Raw genomic sequence first — 22,226 nt, forward strand, 5'->3', positions numbered from 1 at the left:
GCTGGGCAGTTTTTTATATTCCTACATTCCTGATGCTAATGGCTGAGGAAGCTTCAGGTACCACTGCATAAAGAATCAGCAGAACTGAATAAATGCAACCTACACAGAATATGTGAAGCTGGAGGTTTCAGAGATGCAAGAGAACTATATGTGATTTTGGACCAGCTGCTTCATCCATAAGGAAGCCAGTTTAGTGTAATGGTTAAGGCACCAGGCTAGAAACTAGGAACTGTGAGTTCTAGTGCCACTGTAGGCATGAAGCCAGCTGGGTGACTTTGGGCCAATCATTCTCGCTTAGACTTAGGAAACAGACGATGGCAAACCATGGAATGACAATGTCATCAAGAACACTGTCCAGACAGATGCCAAGAGTCATCACTGATTTGAAGGCACGTATGCATAAGAAAACTCTTCCTCCATGAGGAAATTTCAGTGGCTACCTGTGCAGGCAAATACCCAGCCCCTCCTGCTGCATTATTCTGAGAATCTCAGAGGGATGCACATGGACAATTCAAAAACTTACTTTAGATAGCAAAACATCTGGGCAGCTGGTAAAAACCTTGGCCCCATTTTTGCCATCCATCTCGGTCTCATTTGTCCTTCCGCAGAGGTGGTCGAGGAGGATTCTTCACCCACAGGCTATTTCCTCAGACTGATTAAATATACAATTTTAGGATCATTATTCAAATGATTTGTTGACAGAAGTTCATTTGCTTCCTAATTAAAGCCAGAGACAGTCCCAACTTTGTGTGTGCACCTCTCACCTAAGGACCCCTCCCCACTGCAATATTGAAAGGGGGGGCCAACAGCTCCTGCCCGTTCTATAACCATCTGCTTGTGTTAAACAAACAGAATTTGCCAGACTTCCTGTATATAACAGGAAGAAGGATGCACAGAGTTTGACAATTTCAATGTGGTCGAAAGAGAAAGAGAAAAGCCTTGACCTCTTAGCAGTTACTTGACTATATTAACTTGCGCTTCAAACCTGCTTAAATGTTCACCCCAGTATCATGATTTTGTGGAGAAAGGATTTTCTGACAGATAGGCCACAGTCAGTAAGGATGGGATCTCACCATTCCTCTACTCTGATACTAAGCACAGGAGCCCCCCAGGGTTGTGTGTTAAGCCCTTTCCTTTATTCCTTGTACACACATGACTGCACCCCATTGTATAAAACCAACGCAATTATTAAATTTGCGAATGACACAACAGTGGTGGGGCTCATTAATAAGAACAATGAGTCTGCTTACAGAAAGGAAGTACAAGAGCTGACATTGTGGTGTAAAGAAAATAATCTTACACTTAACACCAAAAAAACTAAAGAACTTATAATTGACTTCAGGAGGAAGAGAGATGTACATTTACCATTGTACATAAATGGTGAGGAGGTGGAGAGGGTTGGTAGTTTAAAATTTCTGGGCATTTATATCTCGGAGGACCTCTCATGGACTATGAATGCTAACATGCTTGTGAAGAAGGCACAGAAGAGGCTGTACTTCCTGAGACTGCTCAGGAAGATAAATCTATCTCAGCATCTACTTCTGTCCTACTATCGCAGCACCATTGAGAGTGTCCTGACATACGACATTCTTGCATGGTATGGGAGCAGCTCTGTAGCGGACAAAAAAGCTCTACAGAGAATCATTAAAACTGCCCAGAATATCATCGGGGTCCAGCTACCAGCCCTGGACGACATCTTTGAATCTCGCTGTTTGAGGAAGTTGCATAGTATTCTCAGAGACTCTTCCCATCCTGCTTATAAACTTTTTGGACTGTTGCCTTCTGGCAGAAGATACAGAACAATTAAAACTCGGACCACACGTTTTCTTAATAGTTTTAATCCCAGAGCTATAATTGCACTCAACAATGAACTAAAGGGCCACCATCAGTGAGCTGTTGGACAGCATTACTTGGTCTGTTGTGTGTATGTTTGTGTGGTTTAGGGGTGGGGAATTGAATCAGGCAGCATTTTTTTTTTTTGAGAGGCATGTTGAACTTGCCTGATTTGATGCTCCCAGACTGTAGCATAGGTAGGCAATTTTGCCTAAATTTGAAAAACTACGGCTGCATAAACACTATTTATATTCCTCTGATGTGCCTTGCTGCTGCTTTTGCAAAAGCTCCAGCCCTGCTGCTTTGAGAGACAGCACCTTTCCCTCCTTGAGGCATTCTTTAACTCAGAAGAAATGCTGACCATTCAGGAAGGTGTTGCCATGCCAACTGGCATCTTTCAGGGATCCAGGCAGGACAAAGCTAAAGGGAGAGAGACTACTAGCCTTATGACTGGGGATTTCAGGGACAAATTGCCTTAGTGGTGAGATGACTGACTGACTATTTCCCACCTTTATTAATTTTACAAAAAACTCAAAGTGGTAAGTATATTCAACACATCTTCCTCCTCCTATTTTCCATACTACAACAACAAGCCTGTAAGGTGAGTTGGACAGAGAGAGAGTGACTGGCCCAAAGTCACCCAGTCGACTTTAATGCCTAAGGTGGGACTATAACTCACAGGCTCCTGGTGATTGGCCCCACCAGCTTTTGTGCCTAAGGTGGGACTAGAACTCACAGTCTCATAGCGATTGGCCCCAAATCACCCAGCTGGCTTTCATCCCAAAGGTAGGACTAGAACTCATTTTCTCCTGGTGATTGGCCCAAAGTTTAAAAAAACCCAGCTTTTGTGCCTAAGGTGGGACTAGAACTCATAGTCTCCTAGCAATTGACCCCAATTCACCCAGCTGGCTTTCATGCCTAAAGCGGGATTAAAATTCACCTTCTCCAGTGATTGGCCCAAAGTCACCCCACCAGCTTTTGTGCCTAAAGAGGGATGAGAATTCACATTTTCCCACTTTCTTGCCTAGTGCCTTAACCCAGGGGTGGGATTGAAAAATTTCAGCAACCAGTTCTCTGCCCGGTTGCTGTGTGGGTGTGATCATGGGGGCGTGGCCTACTCGACCTCCTCCACCATGGCGGGGGGGGTGTTTTCACCCTCCCCAGGCTCTGGAGGCTTTCCTCAAGACTCCAGGAAGGCGAAAACGGCTTTCCCTAGGCCCCAGAGGCCCTCTGGAGGCTGGAAATGGGGCCGCTTCTGGAGTTCTGGTATTTCCAGTAGGCCCGTTTTTTGCCCTCCCAAGTCTCCAGAGACTTTCCTGGAGCCTCCAGGTGGGCGAAAATGGCCTTCCCCAGGCACCGAAGGCCCTCCAGAGGCTGGAAATAGGCCCATTTCTGGACTTCTGGTAGGGTGCACGCCCTGCAGTTACCTGGCATCCAAAACAGGCTGTGTGGACACTCCTGGGAGGGAAAGGGAAGGGTGGGCAGGATCAACCAGTACTTGGAACAACCAGTTTGGCAAACCAGATTAAAATTAACATCCAGTTTGCCTGAACTGGTCCAAACCAGCTGAATCCTACCCCTGCCTTAACCACTATATCAAACTGACTGGTCAATAATGGCCTTATTGGGAGTCTCCTCTCTCAGAGAGCAGAATGCACCTGCTGCTGGATAGGCCATGCCATGCCAAGTTTTGAATGAATTGTCTGAGCCTGAAAAAGAAAAGTAGATTCTGGTTTTCTGGGTGAGAATGGAAGTTGCTACAAACCATGGAAAAAGAAAGTGGCAGGTAGAAAGTGTGCAATTCAGGTGGACTGGAAAAACTGCCACACTGGGAGCTGCAATAATACTTGTGCAACCTTTCTTTTGCTCATAAAATCAATACCAGTTTGCAGTTTGCTTGTTTATTTATTAAATTACTATACTGCCCATCTTGCCTAAGTGACTCTGGGCAGTTTACAAGAACATAATAAAAGAATATACTGTAAACAAAGGACTAAAAGCACAGCAAAAAGCAGGATTAAGAACAAGGTTAAACTTTACAAGTTAAAAGTAAACTCAAAGTTTTTTAAAAAAATCAGAAGGCTTAAACATCAACAAGATGGAGAGAGGGCCCTCAAGCCACCAGACATTTCCAGGGTTTGATCATAAACTCCCATGCCAATTGGCAGAACCCACTCTTAACACTCTTCTGGAAAACCAGAAGAATGGGGACTCACCTCACCTCCAAGGGGTAAGATGTTCTAAAAGGTGAGGGCAATAGCAGAGACCTAGTCTTCTAGATCCCACAGATCAAAATTTTTGGACAATGAGATTTGCAGCATGCCTTCCCTGCTTGATCAGGTGGGACAGGTCCATGTAACTGGGACAAGACAGCTCCTCAGGTACCTTGAGGTACCATGCCCTGAAGTGTCATATATTTTATGCAGAAGTCATGAAGTTGATATATTTGAACATAAACAGAAACATCCTGGCCCATGGAAGCAAAATATACTGTGGGAAGAAATATCCATCTGGTTCAATTCTAAGACGGGAGAAAGGCACTGGAGACAAAATGGAGGCTGGAGGATGATTGGAAAGAGGGTTTAATTGTGAAGCAGAACCACATGGGTTCTGGTGCAGTTGACCACATGGAATTGAAAGTGGGGAAGTATTTATACCTTCTCTTGGGCTTTGCACTTGAGCTTCCTGTTCCTGTGCAAGAACATGTATTCTATTGGCTGTTGTCAGACTCCCATGGGGCCATGTAGGGATTATGTAGGGGCCATAGCTGGCTCTATAGGCAAAGTACAAATCCTACGTGTTTGTATGAGCTAAGTTTGGTTGAAGTTTCTGAGGGTGATGCAATGAAGGGCCTTGTGTTCTGAAAGGGTGTTGGGTAATTCCTATTGTGGCTTAATGATTTTGTCCTGAAGGATAATCCCATCATCCTGGAGCTAAAAGTCTTTTGTTTTGTAGATAGGCTGGCCCAGTCTTTCTTAATGGACACAAAATATCTGCTGAGGGCTATTGAAACTGAGTCCACTTCCTGCCTCTAAAAAAAACATGTTTCTCCATTTCTCATTTAGGGAAATATAATATTCTGCCTTTCCAACATTTCCCAAAATATTTTATTCTTCTAGGAGTGGGGTGGCTTCCCACAATATGTTAAAGTTCTGAGAGGAAATAAGAGTATTCCACCTCTGGACACAGTTATGGAGATATATAGGGGACATTGAGCAAATTAAGCAACAGACATACATCCATTAACAAGGGTGATACTCAACAATTATGGCTAAAACCTGTCATTTCTGAGCTCTGAAAGTACTGAAATAAACATTTATTCCTTGCTCCTTTAATCACATTAGCTCAATTGTTACAGATTTCTTGCACTCTAAACTCTCACAGATTTTGATTTATGATTACCATTACAAAATTTATGAACAACAATAACAGTGGAACAAAGGTAAACTGCTCCCAAATTGCCAGATGTTCTGAACGATGGGAAGGAGTCTTACTGGGTTTTGAAAGGGTGCTGAAAATTTATCTTAATTCCCCTCTGTCGTCCTCTGAGTCTTCTCTGGGTCTTCCCAGCAGCCAGGAAAATGCTTTAAGGAAAATTGCAGATGACAGGCCCTCCTGACTGACACGCCTCATTCATCCTGGCAAGAGAGCAATCTGGCTATTCGATGCTGCAAACTGCAGCATGAACGAACCTTTGGGCGACTTCAGCTATAGGCGTTATGCACTCAATATGTTGTTTTACTGCTCCTGGCTGGCCAGATGGACCCAGCTGCTGGAAGTAAGAAACTATGCTCTGTCAACATGATGATTGATTTTCCTCTGTTGACAGGTTTCATTTTAAAACAAATCTGTCAAGATGGATCTATGGCGAACACATTTTCTCCTAACCCTGCTGAACCTAGAACGCAGGCCTTTTTCTATATCTACCTCCTGTGGTTGAGTCAAATATGTGGCTTGATTATTTACTTTGTGGAAGACTTTCCCTGGAAGAAATTATACTGAAAAGGATGCTTCAGACCCGATGCACGGTTCAGTGGAAGAAGGTCTCTAGCTTGATCCCTGCCATCTCTGGTTAAGAGACCTCAAGTGACATAACTGAGAAAACAGACATATCTGACATGTGCTGAATGATTATTCAGCAGCGTTACATACCACCTCCAGACGTATTTGGTGAGTTCGCAGGCAATTTGATGTGCTGCTTTTTTACAGGTGCTAAAAACATTCCCCTAGTGGAATGTGCTAATTGGTAACTAGATCAGAGGTACTGTAGCGGGTTGCCCATCAATTTTTACAAAAATGTGGACCTTAATTATCCTTACAAGGGAGAAAAAAAAACAATGAAATATTCAATCATTTCATCTTTATGAGTCTTGCTTCTTTGACCTGGTTTAGAATAGGAGTGTCAAACAGGCTGCCCATGGGGCCAGATGCATCACATGCAGACCACGCCCACCCCAGCTCCGCGAATGGGGAAAATGTCACTAAACATCACATGACGGCAACATGACGCTGACAGTTTGACACCCATGTTCTAGAAAAAGGAGTGAGCAGTTTTGGCCCCTTTACAACCTGTGAGCTTCGGCTCCCAGAATTCCTGATCCAGCATGATGTCTATGATCGTTCTTCCTGAGATCAATTGGCTTCCACTTTGCATTCCTATTTGGTTTTTCAGTTCTGATCTGGGAATCTCCCATTTTTTATGCTTCTCCAACTCTACTGTTACCAGCATACTGTTAAGTAGCTGAACATGGAGTATTGCTGGACTTACCTTTCTGCTTTCTGAATGTGACTTGGCTGCCACCTGCTGTAAACGCAAGCCTGTTGCATGTTCTCTCTGACCAAGGGAACAGCCAAAATTTTCTTTGCCTTAGCTTTAAAATAAAAAAGGAAATTCCCAAAATTCAGACAAGGAAAGCAGTATGCTCCCTCCCACATGTTGGGGTAGACCAGGTGCCTTGATCCTTGATAGAAAAACACTTTATTTATGTGTGTGTGTGTGTGTGTGTGTGTGTGTGTGTGTGTGTGTGTGTGTAATTATATACAATTCGATAGATTTATGTCCCATTTTACCTCCAGTAGCTCAAGGAGGTGGACACAAACTTCCTTTTTTGCAACACCACAAGAAGCTGAGCTAAGAGAAAATGCCTGGCCCAAAGTCAGCCAGTGAGTTTCCATGACAGAGGGCAGACCTACCCAGTTGTTAGCCACGTATAGCATGCTAGAGGAGGCGCTCTGGAATATCTATAGATTCAGCCTTATTTGCACAACTAAATTAAGATTATGTATTATTTTCCTCTGAGGCCTCTTAACTGTTTTAACACACCAATACAATACCTACTATCCAAACAATGCCAAGATACAGGGAATAATTTGACTGTTCTTACACCATATCTTCCCATGCTAAAGAAGATTTGGGTGTTCTTTTCAACCTACCCCAGATTCATTCAAACCTCTGGCTGTTTCACACAGCTTCTCCATTCCTGGAATACAGTCCTTCTAATGGAATTCATCCATTCAGATATTCGAATAGAATAGAATAGAATAGAATAGAATAGAATAGAATAGAATAGAATAGAATAGAATAGAATAGAATAGAATAGAATAGAATAGAATAGAATAGAATAGAATAGAATAACAGAGTTGGAAGGGACCTTGGAGGTCTTCTAGTCCAACTCCCTGCTTAGGCAGGAAACCCTACGCCACTTCAGCCAAATGGTTATCCAACATCTTCTTTAAAATTTCCAGTGTTGAAGCATTCACAACTTCTGGATGCAAGTTGTTCCACTGATTAATTGTTCTAACTGTCAGGAAATTTCTTCTTAGTTCTAAGTTGCTTCTCTCCTTGATTAGTTTCCACCCATTGCTTCTTGTCCTAACCTCAGGTACTTTGGAGAATAGTTTGACTCCCTCTTCTTTGTGGCAGCCCCTGAGATATTGGAACACAGCTATCATGTCTCCCCTAGTCCTTCTTTTCATTAAACTAGATATACCCAGTTCCTGCACCTGTTCTTCATATGTTTTAGCCTCCAGTCCCCTAATCATCTTTGTTGCTCTTCTCTGCACTCTTTATAGAGTCTCCACATCTTTTTTACATCGTGGCAACCAAAACTGAAATCTAATCTTATTTCACTTCTTCAAGGCTTCACTTCTTCACTACAGATAGTCCTTGACTTACAACTGCAATTGAGCCCAAAATTTCTGTTGCTAAGCAAGATGTTGTCAAGTGAATTTTGTCCCCTTTTATGACCTTTCTTGCCACTGTTGTTAAGTGAATCACCACAGTTGTTAAGTTAGTCACCCAGTTGTTAACTGAATCTGGCTTCCCCACTGACTTTGCTTATCAAAAAGGTGATCACATGACCCTGGAAAGAGAGCAACATGCCAGTTGCCAAGAGCCCAAATTCTGATCATGTGACCATGGGGATGCTGCAGTGGTCATAATGGTCATGCCACTTTTTTAATGCTATTGTAACTTTGACTAGTCAGTAAAGAAATGACTGTGAGTCAAGGACTACCTGTAATTACCTGGGTAGCTTCCAGAGGATTTAAATTTACAGGGGCCAGCAGATCATGTAGCAGGGTAAGAAACAAATTCCTTTCCTTGTCTTTCTGTGAAAGGCAGTATTCATCAGCTCCAAGAACTGCACTGACATTCAGATGAAATATGGGAAGTATCTGTGAATGATAACAAAACATAATTATTGAAAGACCAGTTTGGAAAGCACCAATACCTATCATTGATTGGTCATGAAACACCCCAGCATTTTCTGCCCATCGAAGTGGACCTAAGATGCTGTTATGAACATCAGAACAGAAATGAATTTCTGTATCTTCCACTACTAATCTGGTGTGACTTACACAGCATTAGCAAGGCTTGGATGATAACACAAACTTCTCACCTGGAAACAATCGATTCGTCATCTTTATCTTCTTAGCAGGCAGGCAGGCAGGCAAATACAATACAGGCTCTTGAATTTGGCCAGTACAGATGAGCTTTCAGTTCAGTTTTTACAAGAAGTCTTTCCCCCAGATTTTTCATGTGCAGGATAGGAAAAGAAACTTGAAGGTAGGAGAAAATATGAATGTGGGAGAAAACAAAATTGATAGATTCACCCCTTCTGGCACTCTGACATTGCTCCTCAGCAATTGCTTCTTCAACGCTGCAGTCAGAATCAGTCAATTGCTACAAGGAGTTGGATCTTTGCTTAACTCAGAATGCTACCAGCCAAAACTGCTTGATGTAGAACAGGGGTGTCAAAATCACACTGTCATCACAGCAGTGTCACATGATGTATCGTAACTTTTTTCCCCTTCGCTAAACCAGGCATGGGTGTGGCCAGCGCGTGACGCATCTGGTCTGCGGGCCATGAGTTTGACAGCCCTGATGTAGAAGAACATTGCAGGTATTTCTGCAACACTGCATTGCCCCTTATAGATGCCATAAGTGCGATCTTCATCCAACCTGATCAAATATCTCTTGGCAACTGATTGCCCATTGTATCAAATCATTCGCGAGAACATAAATGAGCTACTACGATTGTTGGCTGAGCAGGGATAAAAATAGCCAGAGAAATTTTTGAAGCCTGAGAAACGGGGCCCTTGTCAATCAACAGGACTGCTGATTGACTATCAGCTTTATCAGGTATTTAGGAGCCAAGGGGACAGCAACACAAATAACAATCAATGTCTTAATACCAGCCATCTACACCCTAATTAACAACTAAAAGCTACACACAGCCAGGAACCATATAAATATAATGTGTAGAACAGCTCTGTGTACATATTCTGGAGAGAGAGAGAACTTCCCTAACGATGGGCAGCAGGAACCCAAAAGCTTGGAAGAATAAACCTTTGGTCCCAGTGACCGACTCAGATTGGGTCCTGCAACATTATCATGGGACACATATATCTGCCTTCATTCACAAATCATTTCCCATTCAAATCTGACCAACATCTTTTAGTAGCTTATATGTGTTGCTTAGTTTTATCAAAATGAGAGAAAGAGAAAGGGAGACTGTAAAGTGGTTCACTATTTTTATTTTTCCTATGAAACTGATCTTTTCCTTTAAACATATTTTTGGTACAAGGCCACTTCCTACCTCCTTTCAGGGCACCTCATCGTATTTTGTGTGACCTCAATCGGGTATACTTCTGGAATAAAGGACTCCTTATAATCAGATTGAATTCCAGATACAAGATGGACAGGCAGTTTCTTTATTCTTCCAGTGTGCACATTGCACAGAGCAGTGAACAGGCATATTTTTTGTACTCCATATTTGTGACTATGATTGATCGTCCAGCTACCTTCAGCATGTAAGCTTAATAAACATGTCGTTCAACAGCATCCAGATTGTAGCAATTCTCTCCACTATACTGAAGAACATAATTTTTAAATTCCCTTTCTGTCCTGGCTACAACACCTGATACTGGACAGATATCAATCAGATATGGATCAGTAAATCAGTGTTTGCTGTGATGTCACAGCAAAAAAACCCAAAATTTAATCCTGCAGTAGAGCCATTTTGCTTCTTCAAATCTTTTCCTGTTTCCTTAGTTCAATTACTTGGGAGTAAACTCCATTGAACTGTTTTCTTTTCCTTAAAAACAAATAAAACATGATATTTCTTTTGACTCTTTGGTCTGCTTTCCTTCTGAATAAAATATATTGGAAGAAAGATTTTTAACACATTTTCCTAAAAAAAAAAAACCCGCAAACATCAAAAATATGATTCATTATAGTTTAGCTTTTAAAATAAGATTGCAAGAAGTAGCACAGTGTGACTATATTTTTAACAAGGCAGCTTCTCATCTATTGAATGAAATACCTCAGGAATTCTTTCACTGCCTTGTTGTCATTGCTGCTTTTCAAAGAAATTACTTTGCAAAATATCTTAGGCTAGTCCAGACTGTTGTCTACTCATTTCCCAAGTAAATTCATACCCAAAACAGGCTTGGGTCTTTTGATACTAACTATTAAAAAGAAACAGACTTAATAAAAGAGGAGGTGAAGTTGCAGCATATATGAAAGATCACTACATCTCTACAGAAATACACAAAACCAAGGATGAAAACCTTCTAGAATCCATATGGGTCAATATAAAAGGGGAAAAAAATGACATTGCTATAGGCGTATACTACAGGCCACCCAACCAAGCAAAAGAAATAGATGAACTCTTTGCTATTCAATTAACAAATGTATGTAGAAAACATACCACAGTAGTAATGGGAGATTTTAACTACTTTGATGTCAACTGGGAGACAACTCTGCAGTAAGTGGGAGATCGAATACATTCCTAACCAACTTAGCTGACAAGATGATGTCAAGAAAGCGAAGACTCAGAATGAAGAAAGACTTGAAACAAAAGTCAAAGATAATTTTTAAAAAGTTTCTTTCAATATATAAATAACAAGAAAAAAGTCAAGGAAATAGTTGATCCACTAAAGAGAGAAGGTGGTAAGGAAGTAACAGGCAGTAGAGAGAAAGCAGAGCTGCTCAACTCATTTTTTGCATTGGTCTTCACACAAAAAGAAACTATAGCCCAACCTACCAACCTATCAACCCAGGAAGATACTTGAAAAGATAATTTAAAAAACAGATCTATAAACATCTAGAAACAAATAAAGTTATAACTAGTAGCCAGCTGAGATTTGTTAAAAACAGATTATGCCAAACCAATCTTATTTAATTCTTTGATAGAGTGACTAAATTAGTAGACCAGCAAAATGCTGCAGAAATAGTATACTTAGACTTCAGCAAGGCATTCAACAAAGTAGACCACAACCTACTTCTTGGTAAATTATAAAAATGTGGGATAGATAGCGTCACTACTAGATGCAAATGGCGGCACAATGATCAGAATGCAGTACTGCAGGCTACTTCTGCTGACTGCCAGCTGCCGGCAGTTTGGCAGTTCGAGACTCACCAATTCGAGACATACCTAATCAAGGTTGACATAGCCTTCCATCCTTCCAAGGTCAGTAAAATGAGGACCTAGATTGTTGGGGGCAATATGCTGACTCTGTAAACTGCTTAGACAGGGCTGTAAAACACTGTGAAGCAGTATATACGTCTAAGTGCTATTGCTATCTCCACCAGATGGATTTGTAACTGGCTGACAAACCATACCCAATGCATAGTCCTTAATGGTACTACATCTATATGGAGAGAAATAAGCAGTGTGGTACCACAAAGTTCTGTCTTAGGCCCAGTACTCTTCAATATCTTCATAAATGACCTATTCTATTCTATTCTATTCTATTCTATTCTATTCTATTCTATTCTATTCTATTCCATTCCATTCCATTCCATTCCATTCTTTGTACATATTATTTTATCTTTTGATGGGGAGCCACCTAGAGTTCGGTTTAAAATGGTCAAATAAATGTTTGAAATAAATAAATGGCAATATTGCTGTGATGGTTTGTGTGTGATGGACTATAGCACAGGTGTCAAACTCGCCACATCACATCGCCATCACGTGACGTTTCGTGATGTTTTTCCCATTCAAGGAGCTGGGGTGGGCGTGGCCTGCGCATGACGCATCCAGCCCGCAGGCCACCAGTTTGACACCCCTGGACTACAATGAAGAGACAGTTTCCCAGGAAGGAAGCACATTCCAAGGAGAGGGGGTGAAACAAGAGACAAAACAGTCCAGAGCTGGATCAGAAAAAGAGGAAGGGATTCAGGGTAGTCACTCTGTAGAATTCCTAGGACCGTGATGGCAAACCTATGGCACGCAGAGTCATTTTTCCGGGCACGCGAGCCATCACCAAGCTCACCTGAAACTGCACATGTGCACATGCCCCAGCTGGTGTTCAGGCTTCTAGTGCGCATGCACGCAATTCAGGGGACCCAGCTGGTCTTTGGAGCACTCCTGCGCATGCGTGCATGTGTGTGCATGCACACGAGATGACTGGTGCGCATTGTGTGTATGCACAGACAGTTTGTGCACATGCATTGTGTGTATGAAAGCTGTGCGCATGCGCATATGGTGAGATTGCGCACGCAGCACGTGCTAGTGCGCATGCATGAAAGCTGCATGCATACGTAGATGGTGCAATTGCACACACAGCGCATGGTGGGGGTGCATGCAGCACATGGGGAGGTGCATTCCTCTTCAGCACTCGGTAAGTAAAAGGTTCGCCACCGCTGTCCTAGGGTATATCCCAGTGGTGAAATCCAAATGTTTTTACTGCAGGTTCTGTGGGCATGGCTTGGTGGGCATGGTGTGGCTTGGTGGGCGTGGCAGGGGAAGAATACTGCAAAATCTCCATTCCCATCCCACTCCTGGGGCCAGCCAGAGGTGGTATTTGCCGGTTCTCTGAATTGCTCAAAATTTCCACTACCGGTTCTCCAGAACATGTCAGAACCTGCTGGATTTCACCCCTGATATATCCGTTGGAGTTTGGTCTAGCACAGGTTTGGTCTGGCAAGATTCTGTCTGCCTGGTGTGAGCAAATAAGGAACTGAACTTTGGCTGGACTTTGTCCTGTCATTCTTAGGTTATCATTCTCAGTATATAATGGGTGAATGAGAGGTCTTTAGAGCTCTGGTATGATAGTTTGGACCCTGACTTTCCTGGAAAATATACCTTGTTTATTAAAGGTGTTATAGAAACAAAATGAAGACACAGCCTGCCATAACATTTTCTCCATCCTGAGGAGTCCAGATACAGGATCTTCACTACTTAAAACATTTGATGCATTCTAGGAAAGGGAACTTTTTTAAAAAAATCATTTGCATCATTTGTAGCAAATGTATATAAAAATAAGCATGTAAAATGAAACTTCCAAAATGTACAATGTTAATTAAAAGAACAATATGGAGATGACCAGACAATTTTTTTTTCCTTCTGGTATAAAACACTTTCTTTAATTGGTTCCAATTAAAATGGCAACCGCACAGAACACATCAAGATTTTAGGAAGCCCTTGAAGAATGGGAACAAATTGTGGCAAGTAGGAAGAAATAGACCATGTTTTCATCTGTTCTGGATATAGTTCATGCAATTCCATACAAGCCTTCCTACATGTTTAATAAATCACAGGCTAGAGCCAAGCTCTAAACATCCAAATACTCTTAATACTTGGAGTAAACAGGTATTTTAAATCATTAAAAACAATTTTTAAATTAACTTCTTTTTAGGTTAGCAGCACCTCTGCTTAATTTTTTCTGGTATTGGATTGTTGTCTTTGATAAGGATGCCATCTTAGGAAGGGTGAGCTTCAAAAATTTTAGCAAGGGGTTCTTTGCCCGGTTGCTGGGTGGGCGTGGCCATGGTGGGTGTGGGCTCATCAGCCTCCTGCACCATGGTGGGGGAGGGCGTTTTTGCCCTCCCCGGGCTCCGGAGGCTTTTGTTGAGCCTCCAGGAGGGTGAAAATGGCCTCCCCAGGCTCTGGAGGCACTCTGGAGGCCGGAAACAGGCACATTTCTGGCCTTCCTGAACTTCCGGTAGGCCTGCCTTTTGCCCTACCCGAGCCGCCGCATGCACCCGGCATTTACCTGCATCCAAAATGGGCCGCCTGGGGACTCCTGGGAGGAGCAGGGTGGGGTGGGCAGGGCCAGCCAGGAGTGGGATTTGGGGGTTCTCCGTACTGCACAGAATCTTAACTAGAGGTTCTCCTGAACCCCTGCAAACCCCCAGCCCACTCCTGCATCTTAGATACCAGTAGATCTCCTTCCCCAATGGGAGATTCCTCAACTCAGTGTGCTGGACTTAACCATTTGGTGGACAGAACAAGTCAAACGGGCAAGAGTTTGTAGCAGATAATCAGATGGAAGGCGAAACATGAAACAGATACAAGAAGGAAGGAACTTTGTCCGTTCCACTAGATAAACATACAATATGAACACAGCAGAAGAATGCAGCAGAGAGAACAGATGGCTTTGTCTTGTGATTTTGCTGAATGAAATGCTTCAAGCACCCTTGTCCCCAAATAGCTTTGCTATATTTCCTTAAAGACACACAGGAAACTGGAAATTGCTCTGGCTTCTCAAAAAAAATAATTCAAATTCTGTGCTACTGAGCAAATACTGCAAGGAGGGTAAAAAATTACAGGGAATGCAAAGGATATTTGACATATGTCAAATATTCAAGTTTTGAAAGAATGTGGTGTGGTTTTTTTCAAAAGCCTTAGTGATGCCCTTGGAACATAAGCCAATCAAATATACTTTTAAGTAACTTGAAATGTCAGCCTACTAATATGAAGAGATGGTTGTGTATTCCTTGTTCACTGGGAGTCAGTTGGGGACATATACTGGTCCACGAACAGATCATTCTAACCTCAGTGAAATAAATAAAATGTGGATCATTATCTTGAGTAGAAAAACACTTCCTACTTAGTCTGCCTACCTGCATTAACCACCACAGAATTACACTGTATTTTTAAAAAAGAAATTCTTTTAGAACTTGGCTGCTTCAGAAATTAAATATTGATCCTTTGCTTCTGATCACATGGCAAGAAAGGTATTTTTAATGTTCATCTGTCAGAACTGAGAGATGGATTGAATGCCTCACTTGTCCTTTCTCTGTCATAATCCTTGAAGGAAAAAAAAAGGTGAAGAGAATAGACAACGTATCAGCAAAATACAAGAATCCGCTTACATTTTGTGCAGCATGCTCTCCCTGAGGAGGGGGTAAAACATTAAAAGGCTAACCTGGAAAGCTGAAAACATGCTTCCCTCATCTTTTCAAACATAGGAGTGTTTCATTTTCCTAGATCTTTCTCTGATATCCTCACAGCAAGCTTTTTGCACTTCTCCTTATAGGTTGCTTGTCTTTGGGATCAGATTTACAGATTAAATAGAGTTGGAAAGGACCTTGTAGGTCATCTAATCCAACCCAACCCTCTCCACCTTGTCCAAGCAGGAGACCCTACACCCATGATGGTGATATGGTACGTAGATCAGTGGTGCATTGCCCCCAGTTCACAAGAACCAGTAATAAAACCAACCGGAGGCTCCGCCCACTGGTTCGGATGTCATCATTGGCGATCTGTGCATGCTCACTTCGCTCCCGCACGTGCACAATCCCATTGCAAACCGGTAGTAAAGGTAAGTAGAACCCACCCCTGACGTAGATGATGATAGGTGGCACACAGAGCCCTCTCTGCTGACACACACGCCGTTGCCCCAGGTCAGATCTCCGTGGCGTTTCTTTCATGAGCTTCTGTTTCCCTGCAAACGACACAACAGAAGCTCACAAAAGAAAAAGATCTTACCTTTTGCCATGCTGCCAGTGTTGGGATGCCCTGCCTCCTTCTGGCCAGCTGGTCTTCGGGTCTCTGCTGCGCATGTGTGCTTGTCCGTGCACGAGCGCATGCATGCCCACGCATACACACATTCATGCATATATGTGTACCTTTCCATTTGGGCATGCATGCACGCAGTTTGGGCACTCAGTGTCTAAAAGATTTGCCATCACTGCCCTACACCATTTCTGACAAATGGCAGCCCTATCTCTTCTTGAAAGCCTCCAGTGATGAAGCTCCCACAACCTCCAAAGGCAACTTCTGTTCCATTGGCTGATTGTTCTCACTGTCAGAAAATTTCTCCTTATTTCTAGGTTGAATCTCTCCTTGATCAGTTTCCATCCATTATTCCTTGTCTGGCCTTCAGGTGCTTTGGAAAATAGCTTAACCCACTCCTCTCTGTGGCAGCCCCTCAAGTATTGAAACATGGCTATCATGTCTCCCCTGGTCCTTCTCTTCACTAGACTAGGATCAGTTCTAGATTTGATGCATTTCACAACATCATCTCTTCTTGAGAGGTAAACCTTTGTATTTCTCCCTGTATTGTGGTTTACTGAAAAACGTAGCGAAGTTCGTATTTCCCTCTGAATTTCTGCAACTTAGCAAACCTTGTGGAAGATAATTTTTCCCACAGATGGGATCAATCTGGCTCCTTAGGTTAAACCAGCCATTTTTGTTTCCTACCACTAACCCCAATACAGATTTCAGTGTCATATTCTTAGATTCACCCTGTTTCTTCTTATATGCATTCTTAGAAGCTATTTCAGATGGCAAAGCCATATCACTCAGTAGGACGAATCAGTGGGTATTTTTTTTTCTGGGGTCATATTAAACCAGGCACCACAGAAGGGCAAATGGAAAACTGAGTTAAATTTTGAAACAGTTTTTTTCAAGTGGGCTTTTGGGAGGGAATAGCAGATTTAAGTAGGAGATTTCTGGATTTGTGCAGGATAACTTCCTCATAAAATTTCTTGTGTTCAATTTGTATGTTGTTGTGCTGTCATATCTCTTCCCTGCTGTCTTTTCCTTAAGAGAGATGATGGAGAGATGTTGTTTGAAAAATTGGATTGTGGTGAAGTTGTTGAGAATAGTAAATCTTGGCAGGATGGATGTGTTCTGAAGGGTTTACCATCCTTGATATTTTCATCCTGTTCCATAAAAAAAAAAAAAAATGAAGCCCCAGGAAGCGTTTTGAAGCCTTCAATAATATTGCTTATGGATGCCTTTTTTATTGAACAGAATTTTGAAGTGACTTGAATTGAATCACATTGTCCTTGAATCCAAACTCAAATCAAATTATAACCTCTTGGAATGTCTAATTCAAATCAAATCAAATTGGTTTTCATGGTGAAATTTCAGTGTTTTGATTTACATTTTATACAATCAACCTTTCCTCACATAGATTTCCATCAAAGAATGTCTCAGACTTTAAAGAAAAGAAAAAAGCCTCCTGCAAAATAAAGGTAAAGGTTCCCCTCGCACATACGTGGTAGTCGTTCCCGACTCTAGGGGGCGGTGCTCATCTCCGTTTCAAAGCCGAAGAGCCAGCGCTGTCCGAAGATGTCTCCGTGGTCATGTGGCCAGCATGACTCAACACCAAAAGCACACGAAACGCTGTTACCTTCCCACTAAAGGTGGTCCCTATTTTTCTACTTGCATTTTTTACGTGCTTTCAAACTGGGACAAGTAATGGGAGCTCACCCCATTACGCAGAACTAGGGATTCGAACCTGCAAAATACATGCACTGAAAAAAGTGGGTGGCAATTTTCTTACCTTTCTGTGGGTAGATCCCTACAGGCAGGGCACAAATTGGCTTATACACTGCATTCTGCAATGAGATGACCAATAATTAGCTCATGGTATTCTCTGCATTCTAAAGTTGGCAGGCGGGAAGCTAACCATAGGCCAGTTTCAGAATGCTTTTTATTTTATTTATTTATTTATTTATTAAATTTATATACCGCCCTATTCCCGAGGGACTCAGGGCGGTGAACAGCGAAAGATAAAAATACATGTAATACAAACGTTAAAAAACCAATTAAAATATACTAAACACTCTGGTCCTAGATAATTCAAGACATCCCAGTTTAAAACAAAATCAAAAGCAATATAAAGGGAAAGTTAGGCCAGGCCGGCCTGCTGAAACAGGAATGTTTTGAGGGCACGGCGGAAAGTGCGCAGATCCGGGATCTTCTGTATCTCTGGGGGAGCTCGTTCCAGATGGTGGGTGCCCTCACAGAAAAGGCTCTCCCCCTGGGGGCCGCCAGTCGACACTGTTTGGCTGACGGCACCCTGAGAAGCCTGTCTCTATGGGAGCGTACTGGGCGGTGAGAGGCTATTGGTGGCAGAAGGCGGTCTCGTAAGTACCCCGGTCCTAAGCAGGGGTTTTTTTTGAGGACAGCAGGTTGAAAATGCTTGTGGGATAGAAGCGGTCACTGAGGCAGTGATGAGTGTGAGTCACTGCTTAACATTTATTTGGGACAAGAAACCCTCAAAAGCCAAATACACACTTCTGCCTTGTTACCTTACAACAGGGCTCCCCAACCCCTGGGCCACGGCCCACTACCAGGCCATGGTCTATTCACAACCGGGCCATGTGAGCAGTGGATTGGTGTGCACACGCATGCATGCGCACCTCAATTTGCATTTCACACGTTGAGCTGTGTGCACACACATGTGCACCAGCCAGCCGCTCACCTGGCCTGTTTCCCCTCTCCCCTCCCCAGCTGGACCACCAACCCACAAAGGTTGGGAACTGCTGCCTTACAACAGCTTTCCTGACCCTGTTGATCTCTGACTGAGTTGTGATGCTAATCCATTCATTCCTAGCCAGCAGAGTCCTAGCCATCTGGTAGAGAATTGTAGGAGGTAGCTAAAATTATAAAGAACAAGGAAGTCTATCTAAAATAAATGTTTTTGGAGGAATTCATACAAGCCTTCAACCCATCAATAAATGCTGCTAGTGCCCTGTTTTCTAGGTCCTAGGAAGCCTGAGGCTATATTTAACCAACCCTTCATGTTTTGATATAATTATTTTAAGTTCCATATTAGAAGCTAATGTTTAGGATTAAATATAGCATAATATTAAGGATATTATTATGCTTATTATGCTGATAGCCCTGGACTGATACCCTGCAATGGGGTGAGCTCCCATTACTTGCCCCAGCTCCTGCCCACCTAGCAGTTCAAAAGCATGCAAATGCAAGTAGATAAATAGGTATCACTTCAGTGGGAAGGTAACAGGGTTCCACGTGCCGCTATGTGCAGTCAAGCTGGCCACATAATCACAGAAGTGTCTTCGGACAATGCTGGCTCCTTTAGCTAAGAAGCAGACATAAGCACTGCCCCCTAGAGTTGGATAGGGGAAACAGTTACCTTAACCTTTATATTTGACCAGTAAAAAGTAGTTTCTGTTATCAGACTCATAGGTAGATAGCAAGAAAAGAGAAAGGTCCATGAATGTCAAAAAATCAAGGAAAATAGACCAAAGTATTACACTAGAAGGAGCCGTCAATCATCCATATAGCAGTTTTCTCCACTTTGGTGGTCTCCAGTTGTGTATTGGCTAGGACAAGGGTCAGCAACCTTAAACACTCAAAGAGCCACAAAGGTCCTAACTGGAAGCCCCCCATTCAATTCTGGAGCTGACCGAAAGTCCGGTTCCCCAACCATAGAATCTCCTTTTTCCTCTATCTGTCCTAACCAAAAGTCCTACCAATTGTGGAGCGACTGGCGACAGGGAGCCACAATACAGGAATGAAAGAGCCACATGCGGCTCCAGAGCCGTGGGTTGCTGACCCCTAGGCTAGGAAATGTGAGTTATAACCCCAATATACCTAGAGAACATCAGCTTAGGACAATTGCTATATAGGACCTCCAGATTCAAATGCAATATTGTAGATTGTGAATTTCCTTTTGAGGCATCTTCCTGGCTACGATGACATGCAAGATACCAGACTGGATAATTTACCTTGTTTTAATTCTCAAGACTCTTGTGTTCTTCTTTAGTGATCATTGTTCTGACTGAATCATTAAAAATTCTCAACCTGAGATGATCCCTTTAAGCTAAACCTTGCAGTGTCATTGCTCAACAAAGGAAGTATTTCTTTCAGTTAAAATATAGATTTGAAGATATAGAAAGCACCATTAATTTAGTTCCAGGGTGTCAAACACAAACTGCGTGGTACTTAGATGTGACCCACGGGGCCACCCTGGAAACAGCAAAGGATCAGCCTGCAGTGCTTCCGCCAGCAAAAATGGGCTCCCAAGCTCCATTTTTAGCTACCATGGCCTCCTGCAACCCTCTGCCAGTGAAAATGGAGCTTGGGAGGGCCACACACACTGTTTTGACTGGCAGAGGGTTGCAGAAGGCCTTGACAGCCAAAAATGGAGCTCAGAAACCCATTTTTGCATGCAGAGTGCTCGGGCCACCATCGGCACCCATGAGAGGAGTGATGTCGAGCTGGCCACACCTACCTGGTCATGCCCACCCCGGCCCCCTGAGGTCAAAGACAACCCTGATGTGGCCCTCAATGAAATCGAGTTTTACACCCCTGATTTAGTTACTATAAAGAAGAATTAAATAAATGCATAGAAGGTAAGACTGCCTTTCACAATAGAGATCTATACTGTTTAAGAGGCAGCCAACTTAGAAGGAAGCAAGGGTGCCATTGCATTCATTTCCTGCTTGTGGGCTTCCAAAAATCAACATATAGTTGTCATTGTGAGAACATAATGGTATACATCAGGGGTCAGCAACCTATGGCTCTGGAGCCGCATGTGGCTCTTTGGGCCCTCTGCTGTGGCTCCCTGTCAGGTGATCCCAACACTGGCTGGCCCCACCCTTCGCCCTCCCCTCCCAGTCATTCCTTGCCTGGCCCAAGAAGGTAAGGGCGACGGCGGGGGATGGAGAAGCAGCCAGGGCAGAGACAGAGAGATACAGAGAAAGAGGGAGAGAGGGGGAGAGAGAGAGAGGGAGGGGAGAGAGAGAGATGTCAAAAGGATTTTGTGGCGTTTTTTAACAACTGGTTCTCTGCCCTAATGACCGGCTGGGTAGGCGTGGCTAGGGAATCGTATGACCAGTGGAAGTGAGTGACATCGTGTTGACCACGCCCACCCAGGTTTTGTGGCTCCCAGTGTTTTCTTTTCTGTGGGAAATGGGTCCAAATGGCTCTTTGAATAGTTAAAGTTGCAGACCCTTGGTATACATAAAACTTTGGTATCATCCATGGAGATTTTTTTAAATGTTCTATCAAAGCCTTTTCCAATCTAGGACCCTTCAGATACCCCAAGCTTGTTGGCCATTGTAATGAATGGACAAACAGGCTCCCATTCTCATCTCACATTCTTTGATAACTGGATGCATCTCTGTTTCAGTCTCCATTCATTCAACTCCATCATGGAATCTATATGTTCACAACGTACAGTTGCAGGTCCTGGTACATGTATCCAGTCAGATTATCTAACTACCCAAAAGAAAAAGTCTTATCTTTCAAAACTGCAAATACTTTCAAGGGGGGAGGGGGGAGAAACAAGAAGCTATGTTCCAGGGTTGTGGAAGAAATAGAAATAGAAAGCTAAGATTTGTCTCTGATAAACATCTGATAAAGTTTGAATCTGCAGGGAGAAGGATTTCCCAGAAAACAAACTGGCACAAATTTCTTTAGAATAGCGAATTACGCTGAATTTCTTTTCCTGTGTATTTTTAAATTGCATTCATCAACTCTGAAATATATTTTCTCCATACAAGCTTAGTCATTGTATATTTTAATGCAGATTGAAATTTCTTTATATTAAAGTTGCCTCTAAGCAAGTGCAAACTAACAGCATCTTGTGGTTTGCTCAATCTTATATTTTCCTACATATTTTTCCATTGGAACTGCTTTCAAAATGCTGTTTGTGATTGAACAGATCTATATTTTTGTTTCTTTCATTGCTGATTGTTTTGCATGTAACTACAGTTAAATTCTCTTTTTTTTTCTTTTGTAATAAAGCTTTGCTACTCTTTATCTCTTGTGAGATTGTCCTAATAAAGGACAATATTGGAATCTTGAAATTTTGGGCTTAGACAACTTAGAACTACGCCGCCTTCTGTCTGACCTAAAGTACATAAAATTATCTGCTACAATGTCCTACCTGTCAAT

This window comes from Pituophis catenifer, unplaced genomic scaffold, assembly GCF_029215685.1.
Source record: "Pituophis catenifer annectens isolate HBS135680 unplaced genomic scaffold, rPitCat1.0.hap2 SCAF_1, whole genome shotgun sequence".
Lineage (NCBI taxonomy): Eukaryota > Metazoa > Chordata > Lepidosauria > Squamata > Colubridae > Pituophis > Pituophis catenifer.